Raw genomic sequence first — 14,722 nt, forward strand, 5'->3', positions numbered from 1 at the left:
CCTAATTACTTAATAATGCATCCTCTGTCCTCTCCTATAAATTATTAAAATACAAGTCTCCACCATGCTCGGCAAGATGCAAATCTTCCAATGTAAAACATTCTTAATTCTACTATTCCATTGAGCGACGTAGTCTTTTTGACTAGTTTTTCCTTTTTTTTTTAAGCTAACTCCATAAAAAATCTAAGAACCAGTTAAAAAATAATATTCAGTAAAATTAATTCCTATTTAATAAAAAATAAGTTCAATTTAATAAAAATAAGTTCAGTTCAACAAAATTAAAGTTTAGTAATAATAATTTCAGTTCGGTAATACTAATTTCACTTTAGTAATAATAATTTCAGTTCAGTAAAATTAATTTCAATTTAGTAAAGTACTTTAATTTCAACTAAAATAATTTCATTTCAGTAAAAGTAATTTTAGTGCAGGAAAAATATGATGGAGTGAACGGGGCCTATATAGTCATTAAAGGTTTTGACCACCCTATATAAGTTTCAGGAAAATGCTATCATAACCTAAGGGCAATGTATGAGAAGTTAAAAATGAAAAGTATTAATGAAATATACTCATTAATTACACCAATTTACGCGTGATTTTGTCATGCATTTTTAAACTTATACCAATTAAGGAAAGATAATTAATACTTCGTATGTGTTTATAGTCGTAAGGGTTACATATAACATTACCCTAATTTTTAATACTCCATTTGTTACATAATAGCAATTGCAATACTAGGCATTGTGCACAATTTTAGGAAAACCATAGGTAGAGAATATACGGGTTTTTTTATTTAGAAAAAAAAAATACAATTTAATAATTCCAACTATAGGAAATTTACTTTTTAAAAATCCCAACTATAGATTATTACTCCCTCCATTTTTAAATACTTAGGGCCTGTTCTCTTACGTTGAAATTCAGTTCAGTTCAGTTTAGTTCAGCTCAGCTCAGCTCAGTTCAGTTCAGTTCAGTTCAGCTCAGTTCAGTTCAGTTCAGTTCAGTTCATTTCAGTTCAGCTCAGTTCAGTTCAGTTCAGTTCAGTTCATCTCATTTCAGTTCAGCTCAGCTCCTAATTTCCTTCTCTTATAAAATATTCATTTCAGTTCAGTTCAGTTCAGCTGAGTTCAGTTCAGTAAATGAGAACATGCCCTTACTCCACTTTCTTTTTCTGACCGTTTTTAAATACTTACTCAATTTCCTTATTTGGAAAGATTTTTACAATATTTAATTAATTTCTCTCACCAAGTGGACCCAATAATATTAATTTCATATTCTCTCTCCTGCAATTCTTTCCACTACTTTTGGTTTTTAATTTTTTTATAGTTTTTTTTATTCTTTCACAAACCCCACTACCTCTATATTTTATTAATTTCTCCAATTTCTCCTAAAACTTCGCACATTGAGAAGTGGAGCAAATATTTAAAAACAGAGGGAGTACTCATTAATCCCAACTTTGCCTCCAGTAGTCCCTACTAGTCAACAACAAGTCAAGAATTGTTATAATAGATAATCATGACACATATCAACATGTGATTGGTTTAATTTTTTTTTTTAAAAAAAGAAAAAACAAAAAAACAAAAAAACCTAAATCTCAGCCCACTAGAAAACGACTAGCCGCCTCTTCTAACCCTTGAAAACAGCCGGCCGGAGTAGACTCACTCTAGGAGTAAACTGAGGAACGAGCATCAGAGGAGGAGCATTAAAAGGTCGAAACGACGGTAGCTTGGCGTTTAGGTTGATCGACGAAGGCTGAAACGACGGTGCAATAGAGGTCGGAGTAGGACTTATGGCAGAGGCGTTAAAGCGGGCGATCAGATTGAATTGGGCTATGATTTGAAGCTAACCCGAAGAGGGGGGAAGGGAAGGGGTGGGGTGGTTTTGGGAGTTGGGAGAGACTGATGATCGGCCGTTTCGAGGGGTTAAGGGAGTTGGTCAGCCAGTTTTCGGTGGGCTAGGGGTTGGGCCTAGGGTTTCACAGTGGAGGACATGGAAGGGGAGAAAGAGGGGGATGGATGGTGGTGGCTGGGAATGGTTTTTGGTTTTTTTTTTTCTTATAATTTTAGATCAGTCACGTGCTGACACACAACTTTTTTAAAAAAGAAAAAAAAAACTACCCTTTTAACAGGTTACCGGTTATTGGGATCATTAGAGGCAAACTCATGTCAAAGCTGGGATTATTAGATTGAAATCCATAATTGGGATTCTTAGAAGTAAATCACACATAATTGAGATTATTAAAGTGAATTTTCCTTTTATTTTATAATATGGTGTAACACCCCAATAATTCTCTCTTAAAACTTGTAAATACCCTGAACAAAATCCAAGAGAATTACTGGCGTGCTACCGCCACGTGTTCAAACGTTAAAGCTTTATCAGAAAATAGCAGCGGAAAAACTAACTCATTTATAATTAAGTTTCAAAACCAATAACCAAAACCAAATTAAATGATACAAGCTGGAACCATTAAGGCCCTTATTCAAAACCCAACAAAAGTAGTAAATAAATAAAACCAGAGTTTAAATAAATTCAAACTTATGAAAAGAAATAAACTACGAATAATAACCAACTCTCTACTCAAAATCCCACAACCCTGATGCGAATGCTGCGTATGTAAGAACCTGTGGTTAATCTGCTCCCCAGGCCAATATTACAAGTGTAAAAATTGGATCGTCACAGGGTCATTGAAAGGCGAAGGCCATGACTAAAGAAAGACACACAAAGCACGCAATCAGCAAAGCTGAGTAAATACAAGCTGCAAAACATAAAAGAAATCTATAACATGCTACTAATAATCAACCATTATGCATCATTAGTTTATAGACTCGGCACATGACTCAACTATTTATATTACTAAGACTCCATTAATTAATAATAGGTAAATCATTATTTTTATTCATTGGATTTTGCAATAGACAAGGTTGTCCAACTTATGCTCCATTTGGAACATCAATAAAAGAAAAACCCCATGCCTCCTTTCGGAAACATCAATAAACACCAACGACCACGGGCGCGACTCTGTGACCGTAGTTAGTATGGAATCTCACCTAACTCCTAGTTTTGAAAAATATTTGAAATAGGAGACTCGTAGATTAGACGACCTCGATAAAAGTACACGGCTAATACCCCGTGTACCCCAACCCCTGATTGTCATTACTCCAGATGTGCACCAATCCATAGTTTTATTGCTCATCCATCTTGCACTTTACGTGATTTACAGGTTTAGACTTGGTGATGACTCATATGAAAACAATACAATCAATCCAATATCAATTCAATTAAGTAAAACAACTTTTCAATTTCAATTCTTGATTTATTAGTGACAAGCAACATTTATTAATTATTCCTTTACTACCTCGGTGTATAAACACCTTGAGTGCATAAGGCACCCCAAAACCTTAACCTTGTCTTATAAGACTTGAATTCTTCCTTTACTCATCCTGTTTGCATAATCATGAATGAGTAATAAATTAATCTTTACACCAATCACATACATTTGCCTCTAAGCACACCTTGCATAATTAGAGCACAAATAATACTTGCAATATAAAATAGTGCACATCATTTGAAATTCACAATGTATAACCAAACAATTTAACTCAGTCAATCCTATACATGATACTAAGTTCTCGATCTGTCCTTAAACATGCACCTACAAGCAATAAGGTTTCGTAACTTGTACATACCTTGAGCAAACGAATTGGTATGCCACTTTACTAACTAGAAATCACCTTCAATAAACTCCTCTCCTAAACCAAATAATAAAATCTCAATCAATACCCAATCAATTAAATTTACAGCAATACTAACTTACTTTAAAACTTTCAAAATCCAAATCAAACAACACTTTAAAACCTTCCCTTTAGTTAAAATTAAAGGCTTATATATAGTTCTTTAAATTTTCTTCATAAAAACCTTAAAATACACTCTTATACATGAAATTACAGCAAGTTAAAAGTCTAATAAAAATCTGAAAATTATTTAAAAACCCCTAATAATCTCCCTTTTTAATGGGTGATTAAACCCTCTTTATAAAACATCAAAAGTAGTACTTCGAAACTATTTCCAACACTTAAAAATTCAATAAAAACATATATTTATGCTTAATTAACTTTAAACATAACTAATTTTATCAATCAAACTCAAGGATAATATTTTAAGTATAAAAAAACTTCGTTAAAATCAAAAACTGCCCGAAAATCATATTTACAGGCTGAATTTGGCCACGAGAGGGTGGTACACTACCAAAGGTAGTGTTCTTTCTTAAAACGTTGTTTCCACATGAAAACCACTACTTTTTCATCAAAATCGGATGAGTTCAGAACCTGATCGGGATTAAAACGGGATTAATATTAATGAACGGAAATCTTAAAATTAAAACACGAATTTAAGTGTTTAAAATAATCTGGAATTAAGTTAAACTAATCAGTAGTTATAATCACCAAAATTTCTGAACATCAATACTATAAAAGCCCTAAATCAATTGTTCATAAAAACCCTAAAATCATGATTTTCAATAATTAAAAACCCTAGGTTATAAAATTTACAAAATCTAAAAATTATGACATTATAAAATCTGAAATTATAAAGATCAATCATCAAAATACAACTTGATACTAATTAAATTACTTTCAAACAATAAAATCAAAATCCATAAATCAATAATTATATTTATACAAATTAATAAAACAAAGGAGAGAGAAAATAAGACTAACCTTTTTGTGTGGGAAATTTTTGGGGATTCATGGGGTATTTATAGGAGACAATTGTAGGGTAAATAGGAAGATGGGCCTCATAAAAATAATGGGTCAATTAAGTAAACAAATGGGTTAGGCTTGTTTGATTGGACATAAATTGTAGAATAAAGGTGCATAAAATAATTTATTCAAATAATTTTCGACCCAGATTAATAATTTGAAACTTTTGAAATTAAATTCCGAAAAATGACAAATAAATATTATAAATAAAATAAAATTCCATTTATAAAATATTTAAAAAAATACGGGGGATTACATATGGAGTGTAAAATATACTTCATCCGTTTTTATTAATACTTGCAATTTAGCCTTGTGACACATACTTTAAGATCGAGATTATACCATGAAAACAGATAGATCAATCAAAACAACTTTTGCACGGGGTACTTAGCGTCTTAACCCTTCCCGGCCTATTTACGATTTTAAAATTATTTTGACAAAATTGTTCGTTTACTTTCACTAATCACCCGTTGTAGGGAATAATTTCAAGCGTTAAACCCCTAAACTTGAACCCCACTGTGATCATACACTAAAGTACGGTGGCGTCCAAAAGGGAAGAAGATAGAGCAAAAGAGTTGCCAACAAGTTTTAGGAACTTGTAAACCGTTCACAGGGTGAAGGTTACACCCCTTAACGATCCAAGAGATCGTCAACTCCATAAGGTCTAGAACCAAATAAGGGTTCGGGGATGAAGGTACAAATCCAACCTAAAAAAGGTTGAACCTGCCCTAATAATAGGCCTCTACTTTATTTTGATCGTATTCATGTGCATTTTCTAATTAACATGCAATCAATAAGATTAACCCTAAACCTGTTTATCTATGTTGGTTGAATATTAATGCACCAAATAAACTATTATTGGCGATCACTTGAAATTATAATCAAATTAACCCTAACAAGATTATTAATATCTTATTAAGCGTGATTACAAGTACCAAATTCCCTTTAAACATGCATAAAAGGTGTGGTCAGGCAATAACAATAAATATCAAGCAACATAATAAATAATAAATATCATGACAATAACAATCATCATAAATAAAATAATCATCATTATAATCATAATCATCATAATAATAATTCATCATAAATAATCGAAATAATAATTATAATCATAATCATAATAATAATCATCATAAATAAAATAATCATCATCAAAATCATAATCATAACAATCATAATCAATAATAATAATACTAATCATAATAACAATTATAATCATAATCATGTTAATATTAAAGCATAATAATAGCAAGATCCTAGGCATGATACTAACAAGATTAATAACAAACCCTAGCATGTCACTAAGCAATAAAAATCAAATCTTTAACCCTAACATGATACTAACAATCATAAATATAAGGAAGAACATAGGAAGCATCGTAACAATCATATTTAATATTAAAATTACCCTAGACATGATACTAGGAATATCATAATAACAATATAAACATGATTTCTACATCAATTAAAAATCATTAAAGTACTTACTTTGATGCCTCGTACCTCTTTTTAATAACAAAATACACACGTTAGTAACTTCAAGGAAAATAATAAACAACAATGAAATTAAATAATTGAAAGAGAGATTTGGGACCAAACCCTCAGAAATTAAACCTTTCACGTCTAGGGCGAAGGCAACTTCGAATATGGCTAGGTGTTTCTAGATCTTGTGAATGCGGAATTTTGCATGAAAAAGCAAGGTTTTAGAAAAAGAAAGAGAGAGAAATGAAATAATCAAGAAAACTTGATGAGAATTGGTGAATGATTAAGAGAGAATTAGAGAATTAATGATTGCGAATGAAAACTGATTGTAGGTCCCTGAAAACAGAGTTTTTAATACGTTGTTTATAGAGAAATCAGCCGAAAAGATAAAATATCAAAACAGAGTCTGACGCACGAAAAACAGAACTAGCGCCAACCCTAGCTAATTGGCACCAGGCGCCAATGGCTAGCACCAGGCGCCAATGGCTGGCGTCAGGCCTGGTTCCAAACGCCAATGCCTGGAGTCAAGCGCCAGGCCTGTTTTTAACGCGTTTTCGAAAATCAGATAAGTTTGCCGTACTGGAGGATAAAATCGTATATTTTCCTGGAAAATGCTTTTTGATTTTAATTAAAACTCTTAAAAGTCAACAAAAGTCAATTTATCAATGCTAATTGAATTAGGAATGAAAAGAACCTTCTAGAAGAATCTAAAAGACTAAAACCATTCCTAATTGCATTAGAAATGATAAATCATATTAGGCCCTCCCCTAGATCATTGGGCCGCATATAAAGCTCAAACCGGGCCCAATTTAGTAAATTGGCCATAACTTCCTCAATATTCATCGGAACTGGGCTTATAATATATCGTTGGAAAGCTCTTTGCAAGCCCCATCCAACTACACTACTATTGGACTCATATCATGGACCAACCAAACTGGATTGGCTATTTTCTTAAAATAAGTTTTCAAAAACAGAGAGAAGAGAAAAGAAATTAAAACTATCCGCAACACTAGACTTTCCACACTTTCGCTTTATTTTATTATGATTCGACGTGAAAGGTACTCATCACTGGGTTTGATTTTGGGGAGACACAAATGGGTGTCTACACTCGTAAAATTGCATGCCTAAAGATTTGTTGCATTTAAATAAAAACAAAGTACTAGTAAACAAGAATAATAATAATAAAACGAACATTTGCAAAATGACACCTCAAAAAAAAAAAAAACTTTTATTAGAAACCATCAAAAACACATAAAATTAGATTTTACCACCAGTTTACGGATTTTTGGAAGGAATATGTTAGTGGGACCCACTCTAGATATGTGTCAATAAGACATTGGTTTTTAAACAAGAATAATTAACAAAAAAAACCCCTTAAACCCTAACCCAACAACCACCGGTTGTGACCCACTGTCAGCAACTTAACCCCATCCACCGGAACTTCCTTCTTCATAGTCAAAATTATCTATAACAACACCCTTCAATCTCCCTCTACGGAAATACTAGTATAATAAATATAATTATATCGTAGAGCTAGAATTAGGCGTATTACATACCGCCGCATGATTACGTAAGGCTATTTAAAAACACTTAATTCAATAACAAACTTGTAGCAAAAAACTCAACTTTCTTTTATTAATACTTAATAATAATAATAACCATTGTTATGAGTACTCATAATGAAAACAAAACCAACATTCGTAATCTAGGTGAAGCAAATCCTGGGACTCCCATATGTTAAAATCATAGATGTCGCTTGAAAAATCCATCAATGCTTACCATTACGGTAAATAGGGCGAACCAAAACAAATAGATAATATGGATAAGCAAAATATGTCAAGTACATTCAAGTGCAAGATAAGTAAACTCAATTTATTAGCAAACATGCTTTTAAAACCAATAATGGAAATCTCAATATTATTTCAATCAGTCAATCAATCAAAATATAAGTGGGATCAGCTACATGATGAACCAAAAATGATTATTCCATGTAGTCATCGACAAAAACTTCCTTCTCCACCCCTTACAATCTAATGTCTTATCCTCATGCAAATCCATATACTTCATATCCTTCCTAACTCCTTCCAACCAAGTCATTTTTGGTCTTCTTTTTTGTCATTTATCCCCTCTATGGTCCCACTCTTCCACTCTTTGTACCGGTGCACCATCGGGTTTCCGCATTACATGCCTAAACCAATGTAGACGATTTTCCCTTAATTTATCAGCAATGCCTACCACGCCTACTTTCTTGCCAATAACCTCAGTTCTGATTCTATCTCTTAGAGCATTCCCGCACATCCACCTTAGCATGTGCATCTCCGTAACGTCCATCTTTTTAACGTGCTCCTTCTTTGAAGCCCAAATATTCAGTTTTATTCCATTTAGATTAAACCCTCTAGATTCCAAACTTTGCCTACATTGCTCCAATTTGTCATTAAACCCACCTTTATTTTCATCCACCAATTTGAATTATTCCAATATTTCAAATCTTATAATTTCAGCATTTTATAAAAGAATTGTTAGATGTATTAAAAATTAAAATGAAAATTTTAAAGTTAACATGATATTTAACAAATGCAGTAAGATTACATTCAAAATTAAAGTAATTACATAGTATATCAAATAAAAGTCAAAAAGCAAATGAGTGCCCCCGGCGCATCAGATTAGAGAATTAAAAGTGGAAATATTAGAATAAAACTAATATTAATTACACCGAACAACGCGTGATTTTGTCATGCATTTTTAACTTAATACTATTTCAACCAATATAATAATTCTTTATCTAACGCCTTGGGACGCTCGTTAGCAAGATCTGAGGTACGAGTTTTGTGGCTGGTAGGACGAGAATTGAGATTGGTGGATAGTAGGTCGTTGTAAGCTTTGCTGGAAGGAAGTAGGCCGGCCGGCGGAGTCGCCGGTCAGAGTCGCAACAACCAACAAGTGGAGTCGTGCAAGTTGGGGTTCTCCGACAACGCTCACGCTCATTCCATTTTCCAGTGTCTGCTCGTGTCCGATGTGGTGGTTGCTACATCCTTGCTGGGCCCTTTCTCCGTTATGGTGGGTGGAAGGTTAGGACTTCAAAAGTGAGTGAGAAAGAGATTGAAAGTAAGTGAAAAAAGTGAGCGAGATATTGAAAGATAAAGAATGATGGTGACTTGGTGAGACGGCTAGGCAACTTATAAAATTAGGGTTAAATATATACTTATACATAGTTTTAAAAAAATAACTGGGTTTCCAGAGAGTATCGGATTATTCCGGTTTATACCCAGCAAGACCGAAAACCCGAAAGCACTTATGTTTAGGGACTGAGGTTGGACTGTAATCAATCATTTGGGTCAATCTGGTCCGGTTACCCTGTCTAATTTTGGTTCAGGTCCAATTATGCACACCCTTAGTTATAGGGGCGACTTGGTCAGTGCTACATGAGTTACTCGGTTAGTGTTATAAAGGTTATTTTGATCTTTTATAACTAGCCACATGGTGTGGCCAGCTGCCAGCCGCATACAAGACAAATCGTTTATTGTAACACTCGGAGCAACGTCTCCCGTCTAGGTCACACATAAGTTTTTGAGCCTACCTCAGTCAATCAAGCTGATTAACAATTTGCTATTAATTAGTCTTATTTTTTTTTTACAATTCCTTTTATTTTTATTTTTTTAAAAAAATAAATCAAGCCATCTTCTCTGATCTTCCACCACCATAGCGACCATCTGGTCCACCAAAACTCAAAACCCATTATAGCCACCGCCATCTCTTCACCTTTTGTTGACCAAACCCATAAATGTGTTTCTCTTCTTCTTCCTCAACAACGTATGCTTCGCGGCGAAACAAAAAGACAACCTACTAGAAAAGAGTGTAAATTAGGGTAATATCAACCCCTTAGGGAATAGCCTTTCATTCGCGACAACATTTTAACTAACATAGGCGGTGGTGGCGTTAGTGTGTGCAGTGGATCGGGTGGAGGAAGGAAGCGATTTTTTGGGTTCTGGGAACGGAGAATGGAGGAAGAAAAGAGTGAAGAAAATGGTGAACATTACAAAGTTTTCCTAATTTCATAAGTAAAATTACCATAATACCCCTAGTTTGCATTTCAAGTTTATTAGTGACTAAGGATTCTTACGCGCGCAATATGGCTAGCCCTTTAAGAAGAATTATTATTGGTTCACTTTATACCTTACGTATATTTGTGTAGACACCCATTTGTGTCTCCCCAAAACCAAACCCGGTGATGAGTACCTTTTGCGTCGAATCATAATTGAATGAAGTGAAAGTGTGGAAAGTCTAGTGTTGCGGATATTTTTAATTTCTTTTCGCTTCTCTCTGTTTTTGAAAACTTATTTTAAGAAAATAGCCAATCCAGTTTGGTTGGTCCATGATATGGGTCCAATAGTAGTGTAGTTGGATGGGGCTTGACAAGAGCTTTCCAACGATATATTATAAGCCCAACTCCGATGAATATTGAGGAAGTTATGGCCAATTTACTAAACTGGGCCCGGTTTGAGCCTTATATGCGGCCCAATGATCTAGGGGAGGGCCTAATATGATTTATCATTCCTAATGCAATTAGGAGGGGTTTTAGTCTTCTAGATTCTTCTAGAAGGTTCTTTTCATTCCTAATTCAATTAGCATTGATAAATTGACTTTTGTTGACTTTTTAGAGTTTAAATTAAAATCAAAGAACATATTTTAGGAAAAGATATGATTTTATCCTCCTGTACGGCAAAATTTATCTGATTTTAGAAAACGCGTCATAAACAGGACTAGCGCCTGACGCCAGGCATTGGCGCCTGGCGCTAGTGTTGGCGCCTGGCGCCAGCTCTGTTTTAGGTGCGCCAATGCTCTGTTTTGATATTTTATCTTTTTGGCTGATTTTCTCTATAAATAACGTATTAAAAACTCCGTTTTCATTCACCTACAACCAGTTTTCAATTCTCTTTCATTCTCTTTAATCATTCGCTAATTCTCATCAAGATTTCCTTAATCATCCATCTCTCTTTTTCTTTCTCTTTTATAAACTTGCTTTTTACATACAAAATTCCGCATTCGCAAGACTTAGATACACCTAGCCATATTCGAAGTTGCCTTCGCCCTAGACGTGAAAGGTTTCATTTCTGAGGGTTTGGTCCCAAATCTCTCTTTCAATTATTTAATTTGATTGTTTGTTTATATTTTCCTTGAAGTTACTAACGTGTGTATTTTGTTATTAGAAAGAGGTACGAGGCATCAAAGTAAGTACTTTAATGATTTATTGATATTATGATGTAGAAATCATGTTTAAATTGTTATTATGATATTCTTAGTATCATGTTTAGGGTAACTTTAATATTAAATATGATTGCTATGATGCTTCCTATGTTCTTCCTAATATTTATGATTGTTAGTATCATGTTAGGGTTAAAGATTTGATTTTTATTGCTTAGTGACATGCTAGGGTTTGTTATTAATCTTGATAGTATCATGCCTAGGATCTTGTTATTATTATGCTTTAACATGATTATGAATATTATTATGATTATTATTTTAATTATTATTTATGATTATCTTTATTATTATGATATTTATTTATGATTGTTATCATGTTGCTTGATGTTTATTGTTATTGCTTGATCACATCTTTTATGCATGTTTAAAGGGAATTTGTATTTGTAATCACGCTTAATAAGATATTAATAATCTTGTTAGGGTTAATTTGATTATAATTCAAGTGATCGCCAATAATAGATTTATTTGTGCATTAATATTCAACCAACGTAGATAAACAGGTTTAGGGTAAACCTATTGATTGTATGTTAATTAGAAAGCGCACATGAATACGATCTGAATAAAGTAGAGGCCTATTATGAGGGCAGGTTCAATCTCTTTTAGGTTGGATTTGTACCTTCATCCCCGAACCCTTATTTGGTTTAAGACCTTATGGAGTTGACGATCTCTTAAATCGTTAAGGGGTGTAACCTTTACCCTGTGAACGGTTTACAAGTTCCTAAAACTTGTTGGCGACTCTTTTGCTCTATCTTCTTCCCTTTTGGATGCCACCGTACTTAAGTGTATGATCACAGTGGGGTTCAAGCAAGGGGATTAACGCTTGAAATATATTCCCTACAGTTTTTGGCGATTCCACTGGGGAGGATTTCTATTTTAATTCCTGAATTTGTTTCGGCAATGATTTAGAATGAGTGGATGAGACTCGAAACGTTCTAAGTATTTTGATGTGCGTAATTTTGATTAACATTATTGTCATATGCATAAAAAAGATCTCATTGGAAAGACCATCCGTAATGAGTTAAAAACATAGGATTTTACACGTAGGAAATTTGAGAAATATCTTTCACAACTAGGACCGAAATAACACCGCGCGAAACTGGAAAATTTTATCGAGCACAGAAAGCTGCAGAGGCATGTGGGAAGTAGCGCCAATGACCAGAGCATTGGCGCCAGGCATTTAACTGTAGCGCCAGACGCCAGCATTGGCTCCAGGCGCTACAGCTAAATCCTAGCGCCAGTCTCTGTTTGCTGGCGCCAATTTCCCCCAATACCGAGCCAGAAATATGCGTTCCAATTTCGACCAGTTTTTCGTATTGTTTGCTCGATCCTACTTCCTGATTGAATTTTTTCTCACTTTTCTGAAACCCATGTGTGTTCTACATATGGACATAACCCTCTGGGAATTCATGCTCCATCTACCTGATTGAAAGCTTTGTGCAACAAAGGGTACATCCGAGATGTTGAATTCACCAAACCATGGAAGCGAGTTTTTTCTAAAACTCGCGGTGTCCCATCCACTCGCGCCAACCCTTCACGGTTAGGCTTCCGCGCGGTGCATCCGGACAATTAACCATGGACCTTCTATTGACTAAACCATATCCCGAACTTTAGAGAACTAGAGTCATGGTTAGGTTGCAAACTCATTGCATGATATTGTGCCTACTTGACTAATTGTGCATATATTCTATGTTTCTCTTAACTGTTTGTTTGACTTGTGTTGAGAATAAATAAATTAATGACTTAAAGAACTTTTCCTAATTAATTAATTAATTTGATTCAATGAAGTCTATTATTTTAATCAGAATTGACCTAGTACGACTTTAGGCATTCCCCTTTTGATTAATAACACCGAAAACAGTCCCAGATTGAAGCTCCAGTATTGGCGCCAAAATCTGAGCTACAGCGCCACCCTGTGGAGTGTGACGCCTGGCGACAGCTTTGTCGTCTGGCGCCAAGCTACACAGTGTGATGCCAGTTCTGTCGTTTTGCCGACAGTTCCGATTATTGGTCGAGTCATCATCTAATGTCTAATTAACTAGTTTGCTATTTAATTCGATTAATTTTCGCTATTAATAACACCTTGTTGAGCCATTAATTGAGTCTAGTCACATAGTCTAGCCACTTGGTCATGACACGAGTCTTAATGTACCACCTACACTCACTAGTCTTAGCACACACTTTGAATACACCTATCACCATGACCATGTTTTAGGTTCATGCATGAGTCGGTTTTTTCCGTCATTTGAGTTGGGGGGTACATTCTACTCCTAATTCTTCATATCCCTCCATCTAAATCTTTTTTCACATTCTATTCCCATCTTTCTTCATTTCCTCCATCCATTGCATGTTGAATAGAGTTTGAGTCAAATAATTAACAATGAATATCCCCAAATTCCTTTTCCACAGTACTTGGTCGAGGAGAGAAGGGCGATTAATCAAGGATAATCTCTTTGTTCAAGTCTTACTTTTTGATAAACCGATTCGTCAAAAGAGGAAGGCTAAGAAGATAATGGCAACTCAAGAGGAAGTCAATGAGCTTAGGAACCAATTGGTTACCGTGACTGAGACACTGAACTACTCACACTCAAGATCGATGATCCCGTGAAGCAACAACAAATGAACCTCATGCAAGAAAGCTTGAGCAACCTATCTAGTGACTACAAATTTCAGGGCATGAGTTCACAAGGGGTCTCGCTGGACAAGGAACTTCTTCCGCATAAGTTCAACGCCACTGACATTCCTAAATTCAAGGCAACAGATAACCCTTACTTCCATTTAAGAGCTTTCGAAACCATAATGAGTATTAAGAGTATCAATAAGAAGGTTTTCCCCTCTCTGTTCTCACTATCTCTTGAAACCGTTTGCCAACAGTGGTACTTCTCCCTTGACAAAGAGAAAACCTCTACCTGGGAATCGATAGTAAACGTTTTCATTGATAGATACAAGTGCAATATTCAAGTTGAAACCAATAATAGACAACTTGAGATGCTAAGACAAAAAGAGAATGAAGGCTTTACTTCTTTCTTTAATAAGTGGGGGAAACTTCCGCCAAGATGATTGAGGTCCCCACTGAAAAAGAATCCGTGAGGATGTTTATCAAGAATCTCCAAGAGAAGTATTCGAAGCATTTAAAATATCAACACAATTTGAATACTTTCAAGGCCGTTTATGACAACGGAATTGAAATCGAAGATGACCTCGCAAAGCAAAAAGCTACTAACAAT

Source organism: Chenopodium quinoa, unplaced genomic scaffold, assembly GCF_001683475.1.
Source record: "Chenopodium quinoa cultivar QQ74 unplaced genomic scaffold, ASM168347v1, whole genome shotgun sequence".
Taxonomy (NCBI): domain Eukaryota; kingdom Viridiplantae; phylum Streptophyta; class Magnoliopsida; order Caryophyllales; family Amaranthaceae; genus Chenopodium; species Chenopodium quinoa.